Raw genomic sequence first — 11,741 nt, 5'->3', positions numbered from 1 at the left:
CAGGAATGTCTTGAGATATTTCCACCTCCTTCCGTGCTTGGTGGGAAGACATGGCTTGGACAGGAGTGGGATCTGGGTTTGAATTCTGACTCTACCACTCACTAGCTCAGTGATCCTGGGCAGGTAAATAAGCTCTCTGAACCTTGATTTCTATATCTGTTAGAGAAAAAAAAAAAGCCAAGCACTGGGTGGTTCACACTTGTCATCCTAACTACTCAGGAGGTTGAGATCTGAGGACTATGGTTCAAAACCAGCCTGGGCAGGAAAGTCTATGAAATTCTTACATCCAGTTAAGCACCACAAAAGCTAGAAGGGGGGCTGTGTCTTAAGTGGTAGAGTGCTAGTTTTGAGCACAAAAGCTCAGGGACAGTCCCCAGACTCTGAGTTCAAGCCCCAGGACTGGCACAAAAAAGAAAGGAAGGAAGAAGGGAAGGAGGGAGGGTGGGAGGGAGGGAAGGAGGGAGGGAGGGTGGGAGGGAGGAAAGGAGGGAGGGAGGGGGGAAGGAGGGAGGGGGGAACGAGGAAGGGAGGGGAGGGAAGAAGGGGGGGCAGGCACTGGTGGTTCATGATGCTTGTTGTCCTAGCTACTTGAGAATTTGAGGCCTGAGAATCATGGTTCAAAGCCAGTGAAGGTAGACAAATCCAAGAGACTTTTTATCACCAATTAGCCATCAAAAAACCAGAAATGGAGGTGTAGCTCAAGTAGTAGAACACCAGCCTTGAGTAAAAAAGGCTAAGAGATAGCATCCAGGTGACCCTGAGTTTAAGCCCCAGAACTGGCACACACAGAAAAAACAAATGGGAGCTGGAAGCCAGTGACTGGCGCCTGTAATCCTAGCTACTTAGGAGGCTGAGATTTGAGGACTGAGGTTCAAAGCCAGCTTTCACAGGAAATCCATGAGATTATTTCCAATGAAGCACCAATTTTTCCCCCCAAGATCTAACTTTATTAAAATCTTGGTTCAACACAGCATTTCCAAATGTCATACACTTGCTTTCAATTTCGAGGTACTTTCCCTCTTCTCATGAACTGCCTGTAAGTCTTGACAGCTGATGTTACAGGATTCGAGGGAGGGGGTTCCCCCATCCGTCCAAGAGTCCACCATTCAGAGACAATCTCAAGCAAGAAGATGGATTTTTTGGGGAAGCAAAAAGTGAACTGACCAGCCAGGGATGCAGCACAGACTCGGGAGGTGAAACTGCGACAGTGAAAAGCGGGCTGACTGGCCAGGGACACAGGGCAGACTCGGGAGCTGCCACCGAGACCCTGAGCAGTCCTCAAATTGGGGTTTTTAAAGGTAAAAGCATAGCACTGATGTAGGGGCTTGATGCAGGGGATTGAACAAGCAACAAACAAGTTTTAAAAAGTGGGCACAGATGTAGGAGGTTGATGCAGGGGGTAGAGCAAACAACAAACAAGTTAAGCAAGCCATTTACAGGAGCAGAATTTTGGGGTCAGCAATACTCTACCAACATTTTCTACTATGTTTCCCTAATCAAGATGAAGTCAGCTCTACAACACTGAAGCACCAATTATTTTTAATTAATTTAAAAAAATTTAAAAGGCCAGAAGTAGAGCTGTAACTCGACTGGTAGAGCACTAGCCTTGAGTTTAAAAACAAAACAAAAAACTCAGGAACAGCATTCAGGCACTGAGTTCAAGACCCAGGACCTGCAAAAAAAAAAAAAAAAAAAAAAAGAAGGGATGTGTGGAGAGCATCATAAAGCTTTCCTTCTGAGTAGGAGTGACCATGAAACTGAGGGGCTCAGGAACTGGGGCTGAGGTACCTGGGGGGGGGGGGGGGGAGAGGAAGGGGCGTGGCCGGGAGGGCGTGGCCCAGGAGGGCTGATCCACACTTCTTTGTGGTGGTGGGCGCGATGGCCTGTGGTTCAGGGTGGGCAGGAGGACACAGGCCTGCTCTTCTTCTATGACACAGACTGAGCACAGGTGGCCATGCTTCTGCGTTAAGGGACAGCATGACACCACAGATGGCCAGGGAAACGCGCTCCGCTCCGGATGGTCTCACTAGCCTTTAAAACAATTTCAAACATTTTTAGTGGGGCTGGGTGGGAAGGCCCTGGCTAGCCAATTGCACTAACGAGTTCAGTGAGGATCTAGGCAAACCTGGAAATGACTGCCTTGGCAGCTTCCGAGAGGCTGCTTGGGAAACAGGAAAAGCTTTGGCCAGGAGGGGGTGGGGTTTGCAGTTGGGCCCCACCAGCTGTGTGGCCCTGGCTGAGTCACTGCCCTCCGAGTGACAAGCGGCCTTATCTACAAAGGATGGGCTGAGGTGAGATGGGAGGGCTCCGAGGCCCTTCCCAGCTCTGAGTGTTCTGGAACTTCGCAGCCATCTCTTTAAAGATGAAAAGCTGAAACAGAGCTGAGCTAAACCAGATGTGGCGGATAATAAAGCCAAGATAATCAGCCTAGCGGTTTTCCTCTCTCCAATGCCCTGCGTCAACAAAAGCTGGGGTGAATGCTAGCATTTGCTCATTTTGATAGGCAATCAAGACACCATCTGGGGGCTTGAGCATCCGGAAGACAGTTGGATCACAATTTCCACCCTCACTCCCTCCTTCCTGAACAGCCGCATAGGTGCCCAAATCCACGGCGTCCAGGCTGGCTCCTGGCACCCAACGGCTTCCGAAATGTCATTTCTTCGCTTAGAACCCCACCTCCTGACCTTCCAAAGTCAGCTGACATCTGGGGATGCTCACTCCCTAAGGACATAGGGGTTGGGCATCGTGGTACACGCCTGTAATCCTAGCTACTTGGGAGGCAGAGGTAGGAGGATCTTGATGTAAGGCCGGCCCTGGCTAAAGGGCAAGATCCTTTCTGAAAAATAAATTAAAAGCAAAAAGGCTGCAGGTGTGGCTCAAATGATAGAGCAATTGTCTAGCAAACAGAGGCCCTGAGTTCAATCCATAGCACTGCCAACAAAGCGAGAAGGGTGGGGGAAGAGATAAAAGAAATGGGTGTTTCTAGTTCCTAACCAAAATAGAAGCTTCTGGCCACTTGTGTCCAAGGGAAGTCCCAGAGGCATGAGAGCTCCACAGGGGGGAGGGGCGTGTGCGTGTGTGTGTGTGTGTGTGTGTGTGTGTGTGTGTGTGTGTGTGTGCATGCCAGTGCTAGAGATTGAACACAGGACCTGGATGCTGTCCCTTAGCCTTTTTTTTTTTTTTTTTCTCAAAGCTGGTACTCTATCACTTAAGCCATCACTTCACTTCTTGGTTTCTGGTGGTTAATTGGAGACAAGAGTCACGAACTCTTCTGCTCAGGCTAGCTTTGATCTCTGATCCTCACCTCTTAGCCTCCTTGGGTTGGGGTAGCTAGGATTATGGGTGGGAGTTCAAAGTCATGCTTAAGGATGACAGTTGCAGCCAGCACTGTAACTGTAAGTGGTAGAGTTCAAGCCCCAGAGCCATTACACACACACACACACACACATACACACACACACACACACACACACAGATGACAGTTGCAAAGCTCTGTGTTTTGCGGAGTTCACTGGCTCTGCCTTTTAAGCTCCCAGGACATGTTTTAGAACCCGTGCTTTCTCATCAGTGGTTTCTTGCCCTTCCCCTGAGGTCAGGACACCAAGCATCTGGGCCTGGAACACAGACATGCCCACAAGTGGGCAGGCTGGGGAGTTGCGCCCACTGTCCCCAAGAGGTCCATCTTTGTCCTCATCTTTGCTGGCACCTGTTGTCCCCAAAGCCTTTGACAAACATCCTGGCATTGGCCTTCCAAACCACTATCTAGGCTGGCTCCGGCCTGGGGGCCGGGGGAGGGCAGACAGGTGCCCACGGGAGCTGCATTCCTGGCATGCCTGCCTCCTTCCAGCTCCTGGTACTGCGCAGCCACTCGGCCTGGGGTGTCCACGCATTCCAACTGACTCATGGGTGGGTGAGCAAGGCCGGTTCCCCGGGTGGGTGGAATGTCCTGGGCTGCTGTCTCCATGGCGGTCCCCAATTTCAAGGGGGAAAGTGGGGATAGCCGGGGGGGGGGGAGGGATGACAACCAGAGTGAGTCATTTCTGTGTGAAGATGCCCAGGTTTCACTGTGTGCCTAGGGTACTGTGCCCAAGAGGACACGGCACAGCAGGCGACAGTCCTCAGACCTCACATCCTTCTATCAGTGTCACCATCGCTGTCCACTCTGGGAGGGTCTCAGAGCAAGAAAAAAAAAAAAAAAGCAAAAATCTGGAGTCCTTTCCCTACAGTTGCTTAGCAACAGTGACCTTCACTGGGATGTCATCCTGGGGAGGTGATGACGTGAGACCTCTTCCGGGCAGCGGGAGGGCGAGTGAGTATGTGATCACCCTTGTTTAGTCCTGCGGGACAAATTGCATGGTGGGAATGTCCCCTGGCCCGGGTTTGGAATTCCGGATGGAATTGCTGGCAGCAAGGGGCCGGTGGCGGAGCTCCCTTGCACCCCCAGGACTCCCGTGAGGCACTCAGGGAACCAAAGAGAGAGTGGGTGACTTTTTTTTCCTGGCTTCCGGATTGGCTGATGACCAGATGGCTGTCAAGTTCCTCCCACCCCCTCCCGGACTCTGGCTGAGGCCCAAGGGTTTCTCAAAAGAGGAAACTACATGGCCTCACGGGGGGTCACCGGAGGGGGGGCCCCCCAACCCGGGGCTTAGTCCCCAGCTTGGCCCCACCTTCCAGCTGGCTTCCCAAGGGAACAACATCTCCTGGAAGACTTTCCCCAGCATCTTCGAAGATTGTGAAGTCCGGGAAAGAGGAGCGGAGGAAGCATGACCTCAAGGCAGTCACTGGAAAGGGCAGGCAGGCTGAGGTCCTGTGGTGATAGAGGCTGGCCGTCTGGTGGGCCCTAAGAACATTTTGGGTTCCCCAGTGCCCACAGGGACAAAGGGGAAGCCCCAGTAGACTTCATGCCTGTCTCTCCTTAGTAAGACAGCCTTGGGGTTAGGAGGCAACTGACTCTGGGTTCAAATCCTCCCCCCACCTCTTGCAGGCTGGGTGATTACAGGCAAGACTCACAGCCTCTCTGACGACGCCTCCCGTCTGTGAAAGGGTTAGACAAACCTCCTCCAGAGCTGGCATAGGGATAAAGCAAGACAATGATGTACTTGCACAATTCCACATCGTGTAATGCACTCACAAGAGTCTATGTGGGTTTTGTTCTCGAGATAAAAGGCTTGCTCATCTTCGCTGAGCTGTCCATTTTCTGGATGGGGAAACTGAGGCCCCATGGCAGTGGCTGTCTGGGAAGAGAACATTTCCCTGTTCCAGTCAGCACCATGGAACAGCACAGAAGGAAGCTGTAGCAACTCAGGGAAGTGTCCCAGCGTCGGCTCCAGCCCTCGGGCGGCTCTCAGGGCTCCTGCCAAGAGCTGACTTGGCAGCCGATCTTCCCTTTCCTGCTCAATTCCAGATGTTCCAGCAGCAGCAGTCCCCGGAGCCTCTCTCAGGTTCCGTCTCTGCATCTTCCTCCTCATAGCTTCTCTTTCCTCTGCTTTACCTCAACTGACCATTGTCGCTTCGAACACATGCACGTGCATACACACACGTGCACACACTCACACACACATGCACAACCCTACATCTTTCCTATCACTTTTAGAATTACCCAAACAAACATTCCAGAATCTTCTGGAAGATTCTTGGAAACATCTAGATGAGTGAAACTTCACAAATGGAGGGCTGAGACAGCCTTGGATTAGCAACCACATGATCTACCCTGAGTATTTGTTTGGGTTCATGGAAAATGGGGGCCCAAGGTTGAAAAAGAGAATGAACTCTCTTCTTCCTAACAAACTCCTACTACACACAGACATTTTCCAACCCTGCAAAGTGGGTGGCCTTCGCCCCCTTTTCTGGGTGAGAAACTGAGACGCAGGAAAGAGTTATGGCTCTCCCCATGACCAAGATGGACGGGGCACTGCCTGCTGGCCCATGCATGTCTACCTTTTCTATTGCTAGCCCAGGTGCCAGGCGATGAAATTCAGGTGAAAACCTGGCGCAGTAAGAAGTCATTGGCCTGGCCTGGTTAAGAAAGAGAGAATGGAACCAGCTCTGTTTGAAGCCTGGGCAAGAAAGGGTACCGGAGGTGAACTGCCATGAGATGGGGGGACCACGGGCTCAGTTCCCACCACACAAATAAAGTAAGCTGGGTCTGGTGGCACACCCCTGTAATCCCAGCCACCTGCCCACTCTTGGCTTTCCACACATTAGGGATGACAGGCCTGCTGCACCACTGGACAATGCTAGGGGTTCGAGAAGGAGTTTCTTGAAGGTTTTCTGCCCAGGCCTCCACCCTCCCATCCTCAGCCTGTTTGCAGGTGTGAGCTACTGGGGCCTGGTGTTTGAGACCTTGGTGTGGTGCATCAGCATTTCCCAGCGCCAGTGACAGAGCTTGTAAAATGCACAGGGCTTCCTGGTCCTGGAAAACTGGCTGGCCTTGGCTGGCAGCGAGGTGGCCTCTTCAGCCGGGCCCAGTCCCCCAGGCATGCGGACGGCCCCTACCTGCTTCTGGAACTCAGGAGCAACCTATTCTACCTCAGGGAAGATTAACTTCCCTGGCACAGGTTTTGTCTGGGTTCAGAAAGAAGCTGTCATGGAGGAGCCCCTGCACCCCACACCCCACCCTGGGGGCCTTGTTCTGGGTCTGTGGAAACCCCTTGATTGAGGGGCTCGATTTGCTTTCCCTGGGCAAGGGGGAAATACCTAGGGCCCAGATTATTTTGTCTGCTGAGATTTGGGAGAGGGATTTGGTTTCCCCACCAACGTGGCTGGCGTAGGCCCCAGCAGCCATTGTGGGTCTGGGCTGTTTGTTTGTTGAATATTTGTTCCTCAGGGTGGGTGGGGTGAAGCAGAAACCATTGTAATTGGAAGCAGAAGACTGGAATTGAACACTTGTGCAGATAAAGCTTCTCCTCTGAGGGTTCAGTGTGTGAACAATGGATGGTGTAAAGGAATCGTGTGTGTGTGTGTGTGTGTGTGTGTGTGTGTGTGTGTGTGACCTGGGGCTTGAACTCAGGGTTTGGGCATTGTCTCTTGGCTTTTTCACGCAAGGCTGGTGCTTTACCACTCGAGCCACAACTCTACTGGTGTTTTGCTAGGTAATTGGAGAGAAGAATCTCATGAGCTCTCCTGCCTGGGCTGGCCTCAAACCATAATCCTCAGATCTCAGCCTCCTGAGTAGCTAGGACAGCAGCAAGAGCTGCTGGCACCCAGGTGAGAGCTTCTGTTCTGCATGTTTGGCCAAAGAAAGCCCAGAATTCATTTAAATTTGTTTTGTAAAAAATTCACTCTTAGCCGCCCTCCTGTCCCTGCCCCAACCATCCCAAACCTCTGCTTGCGCATGTGGCCTCTTGAACTCATGAAGACTGTGGCACCTTTGTTTTGCACTGTGCCATCTGCCATGTGCCGGCAGCCTGCCCAGCCCCTCCTTGGGCTCACTAGAACGAGGGCTTCCTGTGGGCCAGGCCTGCAGCGCGCCCCAGCCCATTATGGCTCCGTGGCCTGGCTCAGCACCCATGGCCTGGCACGCAACAGGCCTCGCCACATACTTGTCGGATGACTGAAGGATGAGGTAAGCCACACCGATGCCGGTGCACAGCCTCGAGAGACACACTGTGATCCAGCCATCCAAAGGAGCTTTGAGCCAAAGTTTTCTCAAGCCAAACTTGACTTCCCTCTGACTGCCATTCTGGAACAATCTACCTCAGGTGTACCAGGAAAGCCTGTGTGAAGGCGGATATTATCCTTCTGCAAAGTCTGGAAGCCAAGCTGAAGATTGTTCCCGCAATGATTTCTCATATCCTTGGGATGCAGGGTTCTGCTTTGTATGGCTACCTTCACCAGGGTATACATCTTTTTCTTTCTTTTTTTTGGTGCTGGGGCTTGAACTCAGAGCTTTGTACCTGCCAGACGGGCACTCTACCACTTGAGCCACTCCAGCAGCCTCACTCCCCCTTGAGTTGGTTCTTTTTGAGCTTAGATGTTGCTTTATGTCCAAGCCACCCTGGACTTCAGTCCTCCTATTTGTGTTTCCGCTTCTGGCAAGGACGACAGGCGTGAGCCACTGTATGCAGCTCTTTGTCAATGTAAGAATCTTGCTGGCTTCTTAAAATTTATTTTTTAATTTTATGGCCTTTTTCTTTTTTTTTTTCCCCCCAGGCTGGCCTTGAATTTCTATTCCACAATAGCCACCTCCCAAGTATCTCAGATGACAGGCATCTGGCCTAAAGACCAGCAGTTAGAAAAAATCACTCTCATATTTGTATAATGACAGAAAAAATAAAAACCCAACATATTCAGGGAGAAAATTAGGATGAATTTATTTTGCTTCTCTTTCTTTAAAAAAAATTTTAAATGCCATTACTGGAACTTCAACTTGGGGTCTATCCCTTAGCTTTTTTTGCTCAAGGCTAGTGCTCTACCATTTGAACCACAGCTCTACTTCTGGCTTTTTGCTGCTTCACTGGAGATAAGACTCTCATAGACTCACCCAACCTGGCTTCCAATTGGGATCCTCAGGTCACAGCCTCCTGAGTAGCTAGGATTATCGGCATGAGCCACTGCGCCAGGCCATTAATTTTTTCTGAAAAAGTTCAGTCTGGAGGATGGCAATCAAGTCCAGAACAAACAATTTTTGCCCACATCTTGTAGGAGGTCCCTGAATTTTAGATGCAACCTGACCTGTGGCACCAGGGCCTGGGGGCTTTGTTGGAGGCCCTGACTTTGGTATCTATGAACATGGACCTAGGATTTCTGTAGATCGGTCAGTGAGGTCCTGCTGGATTAGGGTGGATGCTAAACACAGGAGAGCCACCCTTGATCTCCAGACCCACAGAAAAGAAAGCCACATGAAGACAGAGGTAGAGATTGGAGCCGTGAGAAATCGGGGCAATTGCCAAGCATTGCCATTGGTCCCCGGAAGCCAAGAAGGAAGCGGGAACAGGTGCCTCTCTGATTCTCCAGGAGGAATGGACCTGCTGCTTCCTTGATTACGACTTTTGGTCTCCAGAAGAGATGTCCCCTGGGCTGGGCACCAGTAGCTCATGCCTGTAATCCTAGCTACTCAGGAGGCTGAGATCTGAGGATCACGGTTCAAAGCCAGTCCAGGCATGAAAGTCCATGAGACTCTTATCTCTAATTAACCACTAGAAAACCGGAAGTGGCGCTGTGGTGCTAGCCTTGAGCGGAAAAGCTCAGGGACAGTGTCCAGGCCCAGAGCTCCAGCCCCATGACCCCCCTCCCCCCAAAAAAGATGTCCCTGTGTATTTGGGGGGACATTAGATTGTTGTGTAAAGTTCATGCTATCCGGGGTCACTCAGGAATTGGACATCACTTTACGCAGTCCTGTGGTTGTAACCTTCAAAAACCAACCTGAGGTTCATAAGGGGGTTTAAAACAATAACTGGCCCAAAGTAAATGGAAGATAAACGAATTTGAAGCATTCACCTGGCCCACAGGCCATGGAGCTCTATAGGATCTCAATAAGGAAGGCTGTATAATTTTCCTGGGATGTTTCTTTTTCTCCCTGTATGTGTGTTCCAGTCCTGGGGCTCAAACTCAGACCCTGAGGGCTATCCCTGAGCTTGTTTTGCTCAAGGTGAGCACTCTGCCACCTCTCCACTTCCACCTTTCCGGTAGTTCATGGGAGATAAGAGTCTCTTGGACTTTCCTGCCTGGACTGGCTTTGAAAATCCTAAGTGGCTAGGATTACAGGAGTGAGTCACCTGTATCTGGCTTCCTGGGAGATTTTTGAAGAGATTTCAATAAAACAGATATTATCAAATAGAATAGTAAAATTAGAAGGTTATTTTTTTAAATGACACTGGGGTTTTAATTCAGGGCCTAGTACTTGCTAGGGATGTAGAAAAAGCTAAGCAAGAACACAAGGCCCTGAGTTCAAGCTCTAGTACTGACACAAAAAGGAAGGGAGGGAGGGAAGCATGGCTGGATTATTTAATTTTTTTGCTAGTCCTGGGGCTTGAACTCAGGGCCTGTGTGCTGTCCCTGAGCTTTGGTGCTCAAAGCTAGCACTCTACTGCTTGAGCCACAGAGCCACTTATGGCTTTTTCTGAGTAGTTCATTGGAGATAAAGAGTCTCATGGACTTTCCTGCCCAGGCTGGCTTTGAACTATAATCCTCAGGTCTCAGCCTCCTGAGTAGCTAAGATTATAGGTGTGAGCCACCAGCGCAAGGCCAGCTTGGCTAGATTTAAGGGCAATTGAGGAGAAACAGCACTGGAAGCCCTGTCTAGTTATTATGGACACTCATTAAGATCACCAGGGGGGCTTTCAAAAGATCTGTGCCTTAAAGGTTGAGGATGTGGCTAAGTGATAGAGCACACCCATGTGCGCGCGCGCGCGCGCACACACACACACACACACACACACACACACACACACATTGGTAGTGTCCTCAGATTCTAGGCCAGCCAGATTAAATCAGTCTCTTGAAGGAGACATTGGCACTTAAGCATCTGTATAGTGGCTGAGGCTATGCGGATGGTTCTAATGTAGGTGCGGGTCTGAGAGCAGAACCCTGCCATTTCTGTTTATATTATCTATTTATTTATTGCTTTTTGGTATCATCAGTACCAGGGCTTGAAATCAGAGCCTTACATGCTCACTTGGCTTTCTTACTCATGGATGGGTCTCTAGCACTTGAACTACACCTCTAGTCCAGCATTTTGCTAGTTAATTCAAGATGGTATTTCCTCTGCTTGGGCTGTCTTTGAACCATGGTCCTCTAGATTTCAGCCTTCCAGGTCACTAGGATTATTAGACATGAGGCACCAGCATCTGGCTTCTGCTACTTCTTAGTTCTGAGCCAGCACAAACTGAACACCTCCATCTATGTGGACAGAAACTCCAGTGCTGCCCAGACCCAGCGTCTCACCCATCTCCCCTCTGGGCAAAGCCTGGCTAGAGCTTTTGGTCCTTAGAGAAGTCTTCTTGTGAGGCAGTCCCGCAGCCAGGCTGTAGCTACTCTTTTGGAAGATACAAGAGCAGGAGCTGGACGAGGGGATAAGGAGACAGGCCTCTTACAAATCTTCCAACCAGAGGAGAGAAAAAGAACAGGATGGCTCATTTACATGGAGGGGAAACTTCCTGTGGCATTAAACAATGAGCCATTATCGAATGGAGGCTGAGCCATCTGGTATTACAGCATTTACCCACGTCCTAGCCAGAGCTTGAGGGGAGACAGGCAGAGCCAAAGACAATAGCCCCAAACCCCACAAACACAGAAAACCTTATTCCAGTTTCCTCAAGGAAGCAAGACAGACTTGTCACCCACCGAGTGACATCACAGGCAGGCTTGAATCAAACATCTCCCCTCCTCCCCCCCCACACCTCTACCTCCCCAATGCCCAGTGACCCCTGGCGCTCAGCCCAGATCTGGCTCCTCTTGTTTCTTGCTTTATTGGTATATACAACGAGCCAACAGGAAAGTGCTTGTCTCCGAGTACTTCCTTTGTCCAGGGGTTGATCCTGCCACTGGCAAGGGTGTTGGGGGGAGCGAGCACCCTCCCACCCACCTGCAACACACCCAGTGCTCCCATTCCCCAGGGAGGAGGTGGGGGGGTGGGGAAGGGACCGGGGAATTTTCTTACATCACTTTGCCTTGCGTGCTTTCACTCACAAAGTCCTGAGTCATGACTAAAGAGAGCTGTGTGGCCTCAGGCTCTGGCTGAAATCAGAGGCTTCTAGATTTGGAAACTTGATTCCAGAGGAAATGTGTATTCCAGTTTCGCT

General features: G+C 50.7%; 1 long non-coding RNA gene across 1 annotated transcript; it reads right to left on the bottom strand.

Moving 5' to 3' along the window:
• Positions 1–204: 204 nt before the first annotated feature.
• On the bottom strand, positions 205–10,393 carry LOC125347993. Its single transcript, XR_007210287.1, has 3 exons — positions 10,360–10,393; positions 3,602–3,608; positions 205–399 (listed from the first exon to the last, which is right to left on the bottom strand). It is a non-coding gene; the product is annotated as an uncharacterized LOC125347993 (long non-coding RNA).
• Positions 10,394–11,741: the final 1,348 nt, after the last annotated feature.

Source organism: Perognathus longimembris, chromosome 3, assembly GCF_023159225.1.
Source record: "Perognathus longimembris pacificus isolate PPM17 chromosome 3, ASM2315922v1, whole genome shotgun sequence".
In the NCBI taxonomy this organism is placed as follows: Eukaryota; Metazoa; Chordata; class Mammalia; order Rodentia; family Heteromyidae; genus Perognathus; species Perognathus longimembris.
The sequence above is the reverse complement of the archived record's forward strand: the minus strand, read 5'-3'. Positions and strand labels throughout refer to the sequence as shown.